The 17792-nt window shown below is 47.0% G+C and overlaps 1 protein-coding gene across 1 annotated transcript in view; it reads left to right on the forward strand.

The window, feature by feature from the left end:
* Positions 1–886: 886 nt before the first annotated feature.
* Positions 887–17792, forward strand: part of LOC111154336 (cullin 1) — a 103212-nt gene continuing 86306 nt past the window's right edge. Inside the window, exon 1 of the mRNA XM_022513884.1 lies at positions 887–998. The gene's annotated coding sequence lies outside the window, so the exon portion shown is untranslated. The remainder of the gene's footprint in view (positions 999–17792) is intronic.

Raw genomic sequence — 17792 nt, forward strand, 5'->3', positions numbered from 1 at the left:
TAAGTCTGGCTGGGTTTCCTCGGGAAACGATTTTAAAGGGAGACACACACCGGTAAGCTCAGGCTTCCGGGTACGGACTGCTACGGCCTGCAGGTGCAAAGGGGCTCGAGAACCCACTACACGTTTTTCTTGGAAGTCTGTGCCTGGTTTTCCGGGCCGCTGGCCGGTCTCTGCCTCGTTCCTCGGCCCCGTCGTCGGGGATGCTGCGGGCGGCTTTTCCACGCGGCGCACTCGGGGTGGTGTTCCACGTTGGCTCCCGGTGTGTGTGGTGTGTGCGCACCGGAGAGGGACGGGAGGAGGGGCAAGACCCTCTCTTTCAGGGTGTTTTGGGGCAGTTTCTCCAGAGGCTGGTGCCCCCAACCTAAAAAGGTGACCCCCTCCTCGTTAGGTCCGAAGTGGCGGGAAGCCGGGTCTTCGCAGGCTCCCGAAGGCGAGGGAGGCTCTAAAACCTGGAGGTGGACCCCGCGCGCCCGGCCGCGGCTGGCGCGGGCGCTCAGGGGAAGGGGCCGCGGGCTTTCAGGTGAAACACGCCCCGCTCGCGGAGCCTCGGCCGGTGCGGGGGGCGACCCCGGGGCCGTGGCCGCGCCGGGCGGGAGGTTTCCGGGCCCCTCCCGCGCTTCGGGCTTGTGGGGAGATGGCGGCGACGGTTTCCCGGCTCCCCCGCCCCGGACGCCGATGGCGGTGCGTTCCGGCCCTCCCCCACCAGCGTCTCCCCCACGGTAGCCGGAGCCGGTGAGGCCGGGAGGGCGGGGAGCCGAGGAGGAAAGGCGAGAGGGCGGAGGTTGCGTGGTGCAGGCGGCGGCGGCGGGAGGAGGGCCGGCGGGCGGGCAGGGGAGGAGGAGGAGGCGGGAGCCGTGTCGCACGCAGCTCCAGGCGGGGCGGCCCCGGCGGCTGAGGGACGCAGCCAGACCTTGGCGGGACGGGGATTTAACCGGCGCCCGGGCTCAGCTACCCGGTGGAGACGTCGCCAGAGCCCTTTAGGCACCAGGGAAATGCGGGTGAGTGGCGGCGGCGCGGGGGCCGAGGGCAGGCGGCGGCGGCTGCGCAGGCCCGGGTCGGAGCCGCGGTGTCGCAGTGACTGGGGCCGCGGCGGCCGAGCCCAGGCGCCCGGCGAGGCCTGAGCCGCCGAGTCGAGCCGCAGCGGGGCGGAATGGCGGCCGGGCCGGGGGACTCGTGGGCGGAGGGCGCTGGGTTGGGAGGGGAGCGAGCGGGGCCCGGCCCTGAGTCACCCCGGCCGGCTCGGGCCTGGCAGGGCCGCGGCCCCGGACGCGGGCTCAGAGCTGCCAGGCCTGGACTACGCACTGGGGGGAAAGAAAAAAAGCCCGATTCATCGCGCCCGAGGCGGCGGCGGCCTGGTGGCGCCGGCCTCTCGCCCGGCTGCCACGGGGCCGGGGCTTCGGGGCCGGGTGGGCGGGCGAGCGGCCCGGGGGCATCCCGGGCGTCCGCGTCTCGGCCCCTCCTGTGCGGCGACCCCTCGGGGAGCCCTGGCTGGTGCCCTTTCTCCCCCACCCCCTGGGGACCGCTCGTCCCCCGTGCGTTGCCTGCCCCCCCCCCCCGACTCGTGCTCTCAAGAAAGTACTGGGTTCGCGCGCAGGAGAAGCCGCGGAGCCGGGCTCTGCTTTCCGGTTCCCCGCCCGCGGCTCTCGGGGTCCCGCCTGCATTGTTGCGACTGTGCCGGTCGCTATTATTGGGTAACAGTCGCCCCGTTGCCCCTTCTCTCGGGGGAGCGGACCGGGGGACGCGCAGGGATGCGAGTACGGCGGCCGAACGGGACGGAACCCCCCAGTGCCCGCGAGTGGGGCCGAGCCTCGGCGCGCCCCCGGCCCTGCGCCCGGCGGGAGCGCGCGCTGACCCCGCAGGTAACCCGGGCGCGGGCGGCCGGCGTGGGGCGGGGTCGCCACGAGCCTCCGTCCGCCACCTGTGCCGCGCTGGGTTCTGTGGACGAAATGGTTAAGCGAGAGGAAGTGCTTTATGAACATTCCTTGAGACTGATCCCCAAAGTTGAGGGTTTTCTCTCTTTAGCGAGCTCTTTGCCAAAAACAGGATTCTCTTTTCCGATTGGATCACTGGTGTTGCTTTTAGTTCGTAGCTGGGGTTAGTGGTAAGTGTGCAAATACGGAATTGCAGTCAACTTACTCAAGTTATTTATTTGCTGTGTGTAATTGCCCTTCCTTGAAGTGGCATTTAAGACAGTCAAAGTTAGGAGCGGAGTCAGTGGTCACGCAGTTTTTGAAACGCGCTTATCGGAGTGACAGAGGGGAACTAAATTCACTTTTACTTTGAGCCCTGAGTTCCTAGGACCTAACCCTATTCTAACACTCTGCAGCAGTTTTAACACTTCATTTTGTGGCCACCTTGTTTACCTGATTTTCTGAAATCCTGGGGAGTTCATGGCTTGTGTAGCAAGATAAGAAAAAGTTGTTTGAAAAGCAAAATTAGGTGTTTTGTTTTAAAAGAAATTTGGACTTTCTTTGTTCAGGAAGGGTTCTTGGATACTAGATTTTTTTTTTTTTCTTTTTACTTTGAAGTGCTGTTTGTTGCTTTCTACGCTAAGTCCAATAGTCGCGTGGCATTTCCAATAACAAAACATGCAAGCTTTAACCCTACTATGCCCATTTTTGGAGGTTTTGGGAGACTGCTCATTAAGTTTGAGAGGGCTGACTGGATTACTCTCTGAAAATATTAAACTTTTTTTTTTCCTCGTTGGCACCATATTTTAAAAAACGTTTTTGCCAAAAAGGAAAGTTTCGAAACACTGTAGATACACTAGGGTTTTAACTTACGATACCCTCCTTCTGTCAGCTCCATCTCAAGTCCTTATAGCCATGTCTCCCTGTCCTAATGTCTGGGAGGCCACATCAAGAGGCCTAAGGGACACATGAATGGCTGGGCTGATTCTGCCCTTTGCTTTGATATGGCAGACCCTAGAATTCCTTTGCCTCTTGCTGAATAGTGTCTTCTAGGGGTAATTAACTTAGTGTTGTCATTACAGCCTTTATACATTTCAGACTCTGAATTCCTTGAAGGTAGGGGATATGCCTTATTTTTGCATCCCGGAAGTAGCATAGAACTTGGTACCTCGGGTTGTTTTTTTAAATGACTAAATCTGGAATAATTCCCCCAGTGTTTGACCGCCTGTGATGTGGGCTGCAGAAGACACTTAATGCTGGTAAGAAATGCAGGTTTTGTTATAATTGCTGTTAAAAACCCCAGGATCGAATACAACAAAACAAAAAAATGCTCAGGTTTTCTTTAGCTATGGAAATCCAGGAAAGTGGTAAGAAAACAAGTGGCAAAACGTGAATTAGCTTGTTTTACTTCAGAACTCATTTTAAGGTGCAGCTTTTGTTTTGTTTTGTTTTCGCAAAAAGTTGAAGTATTTTACCCCAGGTTAAGCATTGCAGCCTTGCTTTTGAAATAAAATCTCTTGGTAGCTGAGGTTCTTCCCTGTCTGGAGCGGGCGCACACCCGCTGGTGAGGCCGGAGTGGGATGTGGCCTCTTGCAGGAGAGACCATTCTTGGGTCCTTGAGGGCCTTTGTTCAGAAATTCACTCCCAGTATACCCAGCAGGCTTAGTGTGCCTTTCTTTCAGGATGGAAAATTAAAATGAATGTACTTTATTTTTTTTTTCAAGATTTTTATTTCTCTAATCTCTGTACCCATCGTGGGGCTAGAATCCACAACCCTGAGATCAAGAGGCATGTGTCCTCCAACTGAGCCAGCTGGGTGCCCCAAAATGAATGTACTTTATTTATTTATTTTTTAAAAAGATCTTATTTATTTGACAGAGATCACAGGTAGGCAGAGCAGCAGGCAGAGAGAAAGGGGAAAGCAGGCTCCCTGCTGAGCAGAGAGCCTGATGCGGGGCTCCATCCCAGGACCCTGGGATCATGACCTGAGCCGAAGGCAGAGGCTTTAACCCACTGAGCCACCCAGGCGCCCCATGAATGTACTTTAAATGGAGGAGTTGTTACTTGCCATTCTTCAGATTAAAAATGAGGGCCCCCAAAACTTAGGTATGTGTTTGTGTTTTTCTTCTTGGCTGTTTCCGCCCTAGAGAGCTCCCAAGGCCACGGGCCTTCTATCTTCAGCAGCTGAGTCAGTCTGGAACAGGATGGCTTTGGGGAACCATGGGCTTGTTTTGAAATTTGTCTTTTAGATATACCTAGAGAAAAGAGTGTACCATTTTTAAGGGCCAATTCTAGGTTCACTTTGCCCTTTTTTTTGATACCTGGTAGTTTTTCAGTGAAAAGTGTGTTGTTTGCTTTTCAGAACGGAGGAGTAAACATTAAATGAAAAATCAAATTTGAGTAAAACCCTTAACTATATTCTGTTACTAAGGCCTTTCAGCTTCCTGTTTATAACACATGAATTTAGTAATGTGTGCTATAATCAGAATTATGATACTTAATGATAATTTTTATTCATACAGATATTTTCCAGCCATATATATGTTATTCATTTATTTTTGCTTGGGACATTTTGCATAGAACATTTTGCCTGGTAGAGAAGACCTGGGGTCTAATTTGAGCTTAACTTTGTTGGGCCTGTATTTCCTCATTTGTAAAATAACAAGGTTTTTAATTGATACTATTTTAAGAATTCTTTAGGCCTTCAGAGTGTGGATTCTGTGGGAATATCATTGCTTTTAATAGCCTTTGAAAAACTGTTCTCTTCTAAAGCACGATCTTACTCCTGTTTGAAAAGCCGACTTGTGAAGCCTAGGTTTGATAGTCATTTAAATTTTTTACCTTTGGGAAACCTGGATCAAGTAAGCAGAGTCCCCTCACTGGCTTCTGCTCCCGGCTTCAGCATCCCTGACGTGGTTCCCCGTGCAGATCTTTCTTCTGCTTCCGCTCTGTCTAGAGTACCGCATCCCCTTCTATCTCCGGACACACTCTTGCTCCTGCAGAAAGGCTCCGTGTAGGCTCGAACTTCTGTCCCATCCCATCCCGGTCAAGGAGCCTGCCTGGGACCCCATGAGGCCCTGCCTGGGTCGGTGTCCTAGCACCTTACCCTGTGACGGGACTTGGTGGCTTCTCCTACTCGACGGACCTCCGTTAGGGCTGGGAATGTGAGAGAGACATCTGTCCTCTGTGCCTAGCACCTACCTGGCTGAGTCAACATTCATTTAACTCCTACTGTGTTCAGGAACAGACACCCACCTGGAATCTTTACAGAACTTCTGGAAGTGTAAGTACCGTTGTCTGCACTCCCTTGCAGCGTGTCGGTGGAAAAGGTGACGCTTTGAGTGGTTAAGGTCAGGCCTAGTAGGTAGTGATTCTAAAACAGGACGGAGGGGCTCCAGAGCTCCAGCTACAACCAGAGGCTTCCGAAGTGTTTTATATGCAAGTGCGAAGAGGAGAAGAGATCAGAATGAAAATGCTTTAACGATCGATAACTGATAATTGGTCATTATGACAATCGATTATGCAGAACTCTTTTGACCACAAAGCATGAACTTACTGTTCTTGGTCTTTTAGTAACTGGTGGTCACTGAAGGAGAGTACTTGGACACTGGTGGCACAGAAATAAACGGTTCTGGAACTTTGAACTATCGTTGAATTGGGTGTGATGTGATTCATTGGCCTTGCCAGAATTTGTAAAACCATTTTGAGACTATTCAGATCGAACAAGTTGCAATTTTTAAAAAGGCCTGTGTGAGAAAATATTTTGGAAAACAGGTTGTATGAAATGTGTGCAGCCATTTATTTATTTTTTAAGATTTTATTTATTTATTTGACAGAGATCACAAGTAGGCAGAGAGGCAGCCAGAGAGAGGGGGCTGGGTGGGGGGAAGCAGCCTCGCAGCTGAGCAGAGAGCCCGGTGTGGGGGTTGATCCCATGACCCCAGGATCATGACCTGAGCTGAAGGCAGAGGCTTTAACCCACTGAGCCACCCAGGCACCCCGTGTGCAGCCATTTAAAATCTGTGTGCAGAAAGTGTGTATGCACTGGTGAAAACATTTAAAATAGTACAAAAAGGGGGCGCCTGGGTGGCTCAGTGGGTTAAGCCTCTGCCTTCAGCTCAGGCCCTGGTCTCAGGGTCCTGGGATCGAGCCCCGCATCGGGCACTCTGCTCAGCAGGGAGCCTGCTTCTTCCTCTCTCTCTGCCTGCCTCTCTGCCTACTTATGATCTCTCTCTCTCTCTCTCTCTCTCTCTCTCTCTCTGTGTCAAATAAATAAATAAGTAAAATCTTAAAAAAAATTAGTACAAAATATTATAATTTTAGGGTGGTAAACTTCTGTGGTTTTTAATACCTTTTTTTTTTAAGTTTTTAAGAAACAAAAGATAGTACAAATGATCTTAGGATGGTGAAAGCCTCTCCCAACACGACACCAAAAGTGGAACTGTTTAAAGGGAAAAAATCAGAATTATTAAGTTTCTGTATGCTAAAATGCCATAAAGAGAATAAAGATAAGTGGCAAACTGAGAGAAATACTGTGACTTAGAAGCAATTTAACTTTCCTTACTATAAAACGAGGGCTTGTAAACCGAAAGGTTAAAAGAAGGAGCAGGAAACATGAAGAAAGTTTCGGCTTCACCTGCAGTACTCCTAGAAATGCCAGGTAGTGAGATACTGGTCTTAAAAATTTTGGCCTAGATTAAAAAATAAACCACTTCTGGTGAGGGCATGGAGAAATGAGCCCACTCATACGTTGCTAGAAAAAGTAATTTAGTATGACTTTTGCAAGAGAAATATGTGACACACACATAGAAAATCTGTGTGCCCTTTGAAATAGCTAATCTACTTCTAAAGTTTAGGAGAGAAACTGTTTAGTAGATTAATACTTTGTCATGAGAATACATATTTAACACCCTCTTTGAGCAGGTGTTTTCAGTGTTTTGCTATTAAGGATGATTATGTCATCATTTTTAGATAACTTTGCATTTCTGCAATTCTGTATTTAATGACTATTCAGTGAATATTAAATGACCGAAACCTGCTATAAAACAATATATGTAATGTCTAAAATTTTAGGTTGTTGGTATGTGAGTATTTACATTAAAAAAAAGGGGGTGGAGGGCCTAAACCAAAAAATGAATAGTGATTATCTCCAGGCAGTGGATTTAGAAGTTATTTTTAGTTTAGTCTTATTTTCGTTTTTTCCTCCAGTTTTCTCCAGTGCACATATATCTGTAATACAGTGGAGTAATTGGTAAAAACAACCCCAAAAAAGGCCAGTATAGCTACTGGGACTCATTGCCAGTGAGGTGTTTCTGCTTGGTGTCCTGCCCACGTGGCCTGGGCATGGCTTTGCAAGCCGACCCTGTCCTGCGTGCTGGGTCCCTGTTGCGCATGCTGGTACCCCTTATGTGAGGACAGGGCTGCCTGATCTTCCCCTTCTCTCCCCCGCGTTTCCATCCGGCAGGTCCTCTCATGCCCTCCATGAAACCATCTTAATGTTAAACCATCTCATGAAACTCCTTGATGTTTTGATATTTTATTATAACACCGAATTCCATACTGCCCGATCGTCTTGAGTGTGGAAGCTTCTTTTTCTTAGTGATACTGTGAACGTCTTACCCTTGTTTGCTTACTTCGTAACTCCTAGTGTGAGTAGGTGCGTTTCTAGATTGACTGTGTAAACCTGTTGTTGTGCTTCCTATACATTTGCTAAAAATTGGAAGAAAATTTTTTTGGCACACCTTGTGCTGTAGCTTGGAAAATTGAAATGTTACCATCGACTTAGGAAATGTGTTCTAAATGACAAATGAGGAATGCCGTTGGACTGATGAGAGCAGAGGTGCACGGAAGTATGGCACCAGATGCCAGGAGTAAAATGCCTCTACTATGTAGAAATCAGTTAACCATATACTAACTGAGATAGTTATGTGTGACCGAGGAGCCGCCCAAAGTCAGGATGCGAGGGAAAGGCCAGGGCTCAGACCTGCCTCCCTGCCGGATTGAAGGAGGCCTGCTCTGGCCAGACTGGGGGACGTTTGGCTTGCAGGAGGATAGAGAAGGGAAAAGTCCAAGAATGGATTCTTCTGACTTCCACTGTGTTAAAGACTTAAAAATCCATGAAAAATTTCCTTGCAGGTCCGTCTGAACGTGTAATAAATAGCACTATTTGCTCAGCACTTAGTATGAGCCAGAGATGGGGCCGAACCCACGCCGTGACCTTGGAGCTGCTCCCCCTTGGCTTTCTGCTTATTGTCAATGCCTCGCCTTGGACAGAAGCCTTGTCTCTGTTCCTGGCCAGCGGGAGCCGCGGACACCCAGTGCCGGCACGTTTTGCTAGTGCCCGGGGGCCCCCCCCCAGGTGGTGTCTCCTGTTCGCCATGGTGAAGAAAGACTACCAATGGGGGGACCCAAAAACACAAAGCCGGGGAGGGCCCAGCGATGGTCAAGATCATCAGCCTGTTGGGCAGTTTGCCCCGAGTGCTCCCTTCCATTGTACCCTCGCAAGTGTTCCGTGTGTCGGGGACGTGGCCGCGTGTGGGTTGTTGTGTAATGTCTGCAGTCGAGCTGGGGCGAGTCTGGTGAGGCGTATCCTGCAGAGAGTCCCGCTCAGATGGTGAAGATTCCTTCGCTTTTGTTTTTTTGTTTGTTCCTTTTTCGGTCACTGTTTTTGTAACAAACATGCTCAGCTTTACTGTACGTTGACTGCTGCACGTGTTACTGCATTTCCAGTATTTTCATTTGTTTGTTTAGACCCGAATCTGTCCAATATGTTCGGTGACATGTCAGGTATGAGGGTGGGAGATCTGTGAATAAATACATTTAGGAAATGCTGGGTTGCATATTGAGGGACCTTTAATATGTTGGTGTATGTTGCCATTACAGGGAGATCTGGATCTTCCAGGGGACATACGTCAGATAGGGTGTGTGGGTCTGTAACGAGGTACACCCTTCATTTAACGTAGCCTTTGAGGGAAGCGAACCTTACTACCAGAGTAAAGAACGCATTTTGTTTTGTAAAACCATACTGAGTTTAGAATCCTAGCATGAAAAATAACACGCCTTGCAGTAGCAAGCAGTACTAGTAAATCGACATGTTCGTTTTTTTTTTTTTTTTTTTTTTTTTTTTTTTTTTTTTTTTTTTTTTTTAAAGATTTTATTTATTTATTTGAGAGAGAGACAGTGAGAGAGAGCATGAGCGAGGAGAAGGTCAGAGAGAGAAGCAGACTCCCCGCGGAGCCGGGAGCCCGATGCGGGACACGATCCCAGGACTCCAGGATCATGACCTGAGCCGAAGGCAGTCGTCCAACCAACTGAGCCACCCAGGCGTCCCGACATGTTCGTTTTTGTTCCGTCTTTGGTGAAGCACTGATTGAGTCTGGACGTGCTTGTGCTCTTTGGATCAATCAGTGACGTAGAGACCAGGATCTTAATGAATACTGTCAGATGTGTAGTTGTCTAGAAATGATTTCTGCTTCGCTCCATTCCACGTCTGAATCCTAAATGCTATTCCAGAAAGTAGACGAAACAGATATTTAAAGTGCATGCTTTAGGATCTATAATCACTGCTGAAGACCTCCAGCAAAGTCAAAGTATATCACTTACCTTTTCTTGGTGGTGTTGTATTAAACCTACTTTAAAACCTGGAAAACACTGGTTTATGACATGAACTGCAAAGATATTTCAAAAAAAAAATCTTTTAAAAACTCCTAACTGTCTGGACTGGAAAAGCATTTCAGTCCACTGAAAATCAGACTTCATGTCTCTGTTCTCCGAGATTCTTTCCTGGTGTGTGACATTGGTTCTCCTGCATCTCCGGCTCCGTGGTTTCCAGAGTGGGAACGGCGCATCAGGAGACAGCAGATGAGTTTGGGATTGTCTTTTCTGGAGCAGTTCGCCCTCTTTAAGGAGGGGGCTGCAGCGTGCAGTGATTCCCAAAGTTCTCGGCCGGGTCACCCTTTTTCTTCTTGAAAGATCTCTTGACATTAGCTTCTGCAGAGACTGCTCTCTGCTCTGTTTGATCTTTTCTTCTCCTGATGGACATTCAGGAGATCCCTCTTTGACTTGGTTCTCTGTTGTAGTCGATTCTGCCCTGGGGCTTTGCAGTTTTGTTTCTGCTAAGCAGCTGTGATGCTTCTAACTGTTGGCTCACTGACCTCCTGCTGAGCACCACGCCCTCCTCCTCCTGAGGGTCCTCCAGGCTTTCTGTCCCCCTGCCCTGCCTTCCATCTCCACTTGCCCCAGACTCCCCTCTCTGGCTCCGTAAGCGGAGTCCAACTTCTCTCTTGCTGGCATCGTATCTGAGACTTCAGCGTGTTCCTTTCGTGTCCGTGTTCCGAGCGCTACACAGCCTTGCCAGTTCTTTCTTCCAAATGCTCTGTACTCGCACCTTCAGTTTTGGTTCTAGCCCGAGCTTCGTGTTGCCTTTACCTCCTCATGCTGCTTCCCCTGTATTCAGGATTTGCTGGGGGTCTGGTGACCAGAGCCTGCCGGGGGGTATTGGAGTCACGGTGATTTGGTCGAGTGGGCGCCACTTTAGGTTCTTGAGCATGTTCCCCCCGCCCCCACGAGCCCATCCCCTCTCCAGAAGCTCAACTGCAAGTCCAGCTCTGGGCACAGCGCACCCGGCGCGCTCGACGGCAGGTCTGTAATAAAATTTAATGGAATTTCAACAAACCAATTTGGAGTTCTGTTAACTTTGAGATTTTACCTGTGCTGTAGAAATTTTCTTTGGATAAGGCCGATTTTGGGGAAATGTCTATGGTTAAAGAATTCAGTCTCACCAACAAGCCATGTTACACAAAAATTTACTTTTGAACGTCTCGATGTAGTGTAGGGTAAACATCTACAGTGCTTTTTTTGGGTAGATACATTAGAGGGGTGTGTGTGTGTGTGTGTGTGCACGCGCGCGTGCGCTTATAACTAGGACAGAAGATTCCCTTAATAGTTGTAGTGAAAAGTAATTTTAAAACACATTCAGATGACTCCCTTGGCAGCAGTGAATGGAACTACAGTTTCACATTAAAAAGAGGATTTTTTCCCCCAAAATGTGGAGGAGGGGGTTTTGTTTTATTGAAGGTGTGAGTATAGATTAAGTGAACACATACATAGCGTGTGAGGTCTGACGAAAGATTAATCCTAAAATGTGCTTCTTTCTATAGCTCATTGCACTTACACCTTGCACAAGTTGGTTTCTTTGCAAAGTGTTGATGTGTAAGTTTATTTTAGAAAATTGAGTTGTTTGTGAAGTGTACATTTTTTTTTTTTAAAGATTTATATATTTGAGAGAGAACTTGCAGAGGGGAGCGGGGAGAGGGAGAGAGACAAAGAATCTTAAGGAGGCTTCAGCTCAGCATGGAGCCTGACGTTGGGCTCCATGTCACCTTAGATCATGACTTGAGCCGAAACCAAGAACCGAACGGATGCTTAACCCACGGAGCCATCCACGTGCCCCCTTTTTTTGTGTTTCTGTGTGGGTTTTAATTATTGTAGAGGTTCAAGAGAGGCTCTTTTATGTTTCTAATGCCCCTAAATAATAATGTAAAAAATCACTAGTTTTATGGTGACTACAAAAACCGGTTAGTTGTGCACCTTCTGAGAGAAATTCACTACAAATTTTTGCAACTAGAAATATCTGGACCCCAAGCAGTTAATTTTTTTTTTTTTTTTTAAGTGAAGACGCTAGGAGTTTAAATCTGTTTCAGAATCCTCTTAGGGGAAGCTGGTGTTTTGAGTTTACCACATTTTCCCCTTTGTTATGGATGTGGCAGATTGTTTTCAGTCAGGGTAGGGAGCATGATTTAAAAGAAAAAAAAAGCCCTCTCTCACCTGCCTCCAAAAAAAAAAAAAAAAAAACCCCAAACCAAACAGACCTGTTATTATTATTAAGGTTATTATCAAATGGCTTGTTTTCATGAGCTTAGAAGATGTACTCCAATAATTGACAGACTGAATTTACTTTTACATTTGATTGACTCAAACCCCTGGTTTAAATACACATAGTTGTGTATTATGTATCCTCACCATACCTTTTCTTTCTTTCTTTCTTTCTCTTAAAAGATTTTAATTGAGAGAATGAGAGCGAGTGAGCAGGAGAGGGAGAAGGTCGGAGGGAGAAGCAGACCCCCCTGCTGAGCAGGGAGCCGGATGGTGGGACTGGATCTAGGATCATGACCTGAGGCTAAAGGCAGCCGCTCAACCAACTGAGCCACCCAGACGCCCTCCATGGCTTTCCCCCAATATTTATAATCGGAAATAGAAGTACTAGATGTTGTAGCAGCTACTGAGGACTTTTTCAACAAGCTTTTTCTCTGGCACAGCAACGGAGCATGCGCATTGAAGGGGGGGGGGTGTGCAGACCTGTGGGAGGAGGCATTGAGCTGTCAGTAACCCCAGTAATCCAGGCCATTGTCCGCGCAAGGAACATTTCGCCTACAGGAAGATGATTCTGATTTCTCTTGGTATCTTCCGGAAGGTGAACAAATCGTTAGAATGTATTCAAGACAAACCAGAGCATAAAAGCTGTAAATCAGAGTGTTGAGGTAGGACTGTTTATCCTTTTCCTGATTTTCATTGAGGGGGTGGGGGACGGAGAGAATCTTGAGCAGGCGCCAGCCGCCCCCTCGGCAGCCTGAGCGGGTGCGGGGCTCTGAGACCTCGAGACTCTGAGGTCATAGCCTGAGCTGAAATCAAGAGTCGGACGTTTCACTGGCTGAGCCACTCAGGCACCACTGTTTATCCTTTTTCAACCAGTTTGTAGCGAAATGGGAAGTGTCTTTGAAAGTTCACTTGGCCAGGGATAGTTGCTGACCAGAATTTTTAACTCAGGGTTGAATTCTTTTGTTCTTAAGATTTTTTATTTAGGGGCTCCTGGGTAGCTCAGTGGGTTAAAGCCTCTGCTTTCAGCTCAGGTCATGATCCCAGGGTCCTGGGATCGAGCCCTGCTTCTGGCTCTCTGCTCAGCAGGAAGCCTGCTTCCTCCTCTCTCTCTCTGCCTGCCTCTCTGCCTACTTGTGATCTCTCTGTCTCTCAAACAAGTAAATAAAATCTTTAAAAAAAAAAAAGTTTTGTTTTTTTTTTTTTTTTTTTTTTGTTTTAGTAATCTCTGCCCTTGAACGTGGGACTTGAACTCATGACCCCGAGATCAAGAATTGCATGCTCTACAGGCGGAGCCAGTCAGGTGCCCTCAGGGCTGATTTTTTAGTATTAGTGGCAAGAGAAGTGATGATTGAAAAAACCCAGATTAGGTGACTGTTCCCGTAGAGATGGGGTGGCTTTCCCAGTTCGCTGGTTTGGCACGTGTCATCTCAAGGTTTAGCACCCACCCACTAGAGGGCAAAGCGTTCACCACACATGGGGAAAATTTGGAGATTACTTGAACATCAGTGTGGGATCTAGAAGTTGAAACTTCATTTAAGTGAAAGTTACAACTGTTGTAAAATAGTGTGCCCTTCCCTGAAGCAGCTCTCCTGCATGAGCCTTTCCAGGAGAGGGCGGGACCGGCCACCTGCGTGCTGCCTGTGATCGGGCCTTCCCAGGGGCCTCCCCAGCTTTCGGTCCGTCTTTGCGCACCGTCAGTGGCCCGAACATGTTTCCTGTACCAGCCGTATCCCGGTCATTTCCGGAGGGAGTGACGCCTTGCTGTCTGTGTTTGGTGTGTGTGTTAGCGTCTGACAGTGCTGTGGCACCAACGCGGGAATTTCTTGGGTGCTGATGAGCAGTGGGAGCTCGTTAGTATTGGGTTCTCCAAGCTTACTGGATTCAGTAGGACAGAAGCTCACCCATTAACTAATAAGATAGGTAAGAAACATTTTTAAAGCCAGTATTTTAAAGCATTCTGTTGAAACAAAACTTTTTGGTAGTAGAATGAAAGATTCAGATGATTTTTTTAAAGATTTTATTTATTTATTTGCCAGAGACAGAGATCACAAGTAGGCAGAGAGGCAGGCAGAGACAGAGGAGGAAGCAGATGCCGGGCTTGATCCCAGGACCCTGAGATCACGACCTGAGTCGAAGGCAGAGGCTTTAACCCACTGAGCCACCCAGGCGTCCTGATTCAGATGATTTTTAAGGAAGAATGCAATTCCAAAGACAATTTGAGCCTCTGGCAACTACTTCTGGCTGGATCTCCAGGTCCATCAGAATACAAGCTCCCATCTCCGAAGACAGATACGCTTCTGTGGGAATCTTTGGCAAGTACTGCCCTTGGTGTCATCCGTTATCAAGGATATTCAGAAATTTTCAGGCAACGTTAATTTACCTCTTTTTGACTTAAAAAATAAGCACGCTAGCTTTGACATTTCTCCCCTGAGAAGTTTTTGTTGTGTTTTAAATTTAAGTACCACTGTTAGGATTATCCGGACATCCCATAACCTGTGTAGTAGCGCTGCTATGACTAGAATAGTAGAGAGTGCTTACTACGTGCCATGTGCTCTTGTAAATATTTTATTTACATAACTCATCTGTTCCTTTCAACAACCTTGTCAGATAGGTACTGTTGGTATCCCCATGACACAGAATTACAGGCACAGAAGGTAAGGAATCTGCCCGAGTCCACAGAGGTAGTGAGTTGTGAAGCTGGAATGTTGAAGTCCCACAGTCAGCCACATACCTTTATAAATTTACATAAATATGTATTTATTTATATATTAACAACCGTATTTGAAAAAGCGCTGTCCCTCTGTGAGGTTGATCCCTGCTTCCTGACTTGTTTCTGCAGTAAGAAACACATTTTGTGGGAGAAGCCCAGTCGCCTGCAGGCATAACTGACATAAAAGATACACTGCGTAATACTTCTCATTGTGTTCTGGGAGTTTTTTTTCTATTTCACTTTTTAAAAAAGTTCACTTGCCATTTACCGAGTTGATGTCACAATCTACACATTATGAAATTGCAGCCCTCAATTTGAAAAACATACATGTAGGTAATCCTGACCAAATGCAATACAGTTTTTCTTTGTTTTAAAAAGTGATCGAAAATGCTTGGAAATAAAATACATGCCAGCACCAAGTGAGATCCTTGAATAAGTGTGCTTTATGCCACAGGCTAGATCTGAAATTTGGTCTTTAGCAGTGGAAGCGAGTTTCTGTGGACAGACCCATCAGTCGGTACCACACCTGTTGATGAATCAGTGTCTGGTCTTCTGCGGGTTTCTGAGTTTTCTGAAACACTCTACCTTAGTGAAGCTCGGGGCGCCCTATTTGGAGGTCACATGGTCATTAAAATAGGAAGGGTCTGTATGCTGACTGAATTGAGGTTCTGTTATGTGGATTTTTAGGATTTAAAAGGACTCTCTTTTGTGTTAATTAATTGTTCAAGTACCCAAGCCTAAGAGCAAAAATTGTTTAATTCCAAGATGTTCATGGGAGAAAATTCTGTACTTAATGACATCTGAAATGTCTCATAATTATAAAATCATGTGTGTGGGTGTGTTGGGGAATGAATTAAATTAGCATGTGCATATATTTATATTACATAATTAGACAAAGATTGAACACGAGAAGGCAACTGTATTAATTCATTTAGTATAAGGTTGAGGGCCTGCTAATTTCAAACCTCTGCTGGTGTTGAGAGAGTGGGAGAAGGCAGAGAGAATCACCATGAAACTTGAAATCCCTTTGCCCTACAGTGGTGGGTCCTGGCCTTGTTTCTCAGCTTTTAAAGCCGCCAGTTTTACATTTTTTATGGCTTGTTTCAATAATTATTTTCATAATCCTGAGTAAATTCTATCCATTATGTAAATGTTGTATCCCCCCACACACACACCACTACACACACTCACATACTCTCACTCTCTGACTCTCTCTCTCTGCCAGAAGATGAAAGGCCATGGCAACAACTATGCGGCAGCGCCTCTCTCTACGTTGTAGTAGTTCTGTGTGCTGATGAGCTGAGTGGGCTTCTGTGTGGGTTTTTGTCTGAGTATCATCGGGGGTTCAGGTGCTTGAAATCTTTGGAGTGGTAAGCTGGCCGGTATTTCTTGGAGTGCCACGGCCTTGTGTTTGGTGCTGAGGATTCGACTGTGAATGGGGCACCTGCCCCCCGGCCACAGAACAGTCCTGGGAGAGGTTCTGTTGACAAAGGGGTACCTTTCGTTAACCCTTTTGTTTCGTCACCTTTTCCATTTTTAGAGTAACAGAAGTATAAAATTCATTTATTGAAACCTCCATTACTCAAATAACAATAATGAGCAAAAGAACCTTATTTTGAATTCAGGAAAATAAGCAAATACAGTATTTGATACACGCTTTTTGTTTACTCCTGTTTTCCAGATTATAAAATACAAGTGTATTTCATGAGTAAAATATAAAGATAAAAAATCAGCCTCTACTTTCATTTTTCCCCCAAAGACTGTTTTTTAGGGGGGTTTTTTTGTTTGCTTGTTTTATTCTGTTTTTTTAGAGCTTACAGGTTCACAGCAAAATTAAAGAGGAAGGTACAGAGGTTTCTCATATACCCCTGCCCCCCACATACAGCCTTACTACCCTCTTACCGCCTTCTTGCACTGGAGTGGTTAAATCAGTGTTAAAATCAGTGAACCTACACTGACACATCATAATCACCCCAAGTCTGTAGTTTAAGACATTAGGGTTCACACTTGGTGAAGTACATTCTGTGGGTTTGGACAAATTTGTATTGACCTACATCCACCATTATAGTATGACGCAGGGTATTTTCACTGCCCTCAAACTCCTCTGTGTTCTGCCTGTTTATCTGCCCCCCCCCAACCCCAGATTCCGGGCAGCCACTCTGACCTTTTGACTGTCTCTTCTGTAGTTTTGCCGTTTCAGGAATGCATATACAGTGTAGCCTCTTGAGGTTGGCGTCTTTGACTTCATAATGTGCCTTTGAAGTCCCTCCGTGACTTGGCTTGACAGTTCATTTCTTTTTAGTGAAGAGTAACATTGCGTCGTCCGGCGGGCCACAGTTCATTCACGCATTCCTCTGCTGAGGGACATCTTAGTTGCCTGCAACTTTGGGCAATTATGAATAAAGTTGCTGTAAATATCCTTGCACAGGTGTGTTTTTTGTGTGTGTGGATGTAAGTTTTTAACCCCGTTAGGTAAATACCCAGCAGTGTACATGCTGGATCTTTTTTTTTTTTTTTTTAAGATTTTATTTATTTATTTGATAGAGATCACAAGTAGGCAGAGAGGCAGGCAGGGTCGGGGGATTGGGGGGGAAGCAGGCTCCCTGCCAAGCAGAGAGCCCGATGCGGGGGTGAGGGGGCTTGATCCTAGGACCCTGAGATCATGACCTGAGCTGAAGGCAGAGGCTTAACCCACTGAGCCACCCAGGCGCCCCTACATGCTGGATCTTATGGTAAAAGTATGTTTAGTTTTCTAAGAAACCACCAGACTGTGTCTTCTAAGGTGGTTGCACTGTGTGTGCGTGTGTGTGTTGTGTGTGTGTATGCGTGTGCGCGTGTGTGTGTGTTCCCTCCGGCAGTGTTTGAGGGTTCTTGTTGCTCCATGTTCTTGCTGGCATTCAGCGGCGTCCGTGTCCCAGGCTTTGGCGCTTCTAACAGGCGTGTGGTGGATCTTGTGTCAGTTTGCATTTCTCTGATGACACATGATGTGGAACATCTTTTCATCTGTTTGCCATCTGCGTATCTTCTTTGTAAGGTCTTTGGCCAACCTTTTTTTTGGTTAAGATTTTTATTTATTTATTTGAGAGAGAGAACATGAGAGGAGGAGGGTCAGAAGGAGAAGCAGACCCCCTGTGGAGCCGGGAGCCCGATGCAGGACTCGATCTCGGGACTCCAGAATTATGACCTGAGCCGAAGGCAGTCGCTCAACCAACTGAGCCCCCCAGGTGCCCTCTTTGGCCAATTTTTTAACTAAGTGGTTCTCTTACTGAGTTTTAAGAGTTCTTATATATTTTGGT

The sequence above is a fragment of the Enhydra lutris genome, unplaced genomic scaffold, assembly GCF_002288905.1.
Source record: "Enhydra lutris kenyoni isolate GAN:26980312 unplaced genomic scaffold, ASM228890v2 scaffoldscaffold37, whole genome shotgun sequence".
NCBI classification, from domain to species: Eukaryota; Metazoa; Chordata; class Mammalia; order Carnivora; family Mustelidae; genus Enhydra; species Enhydra lutris.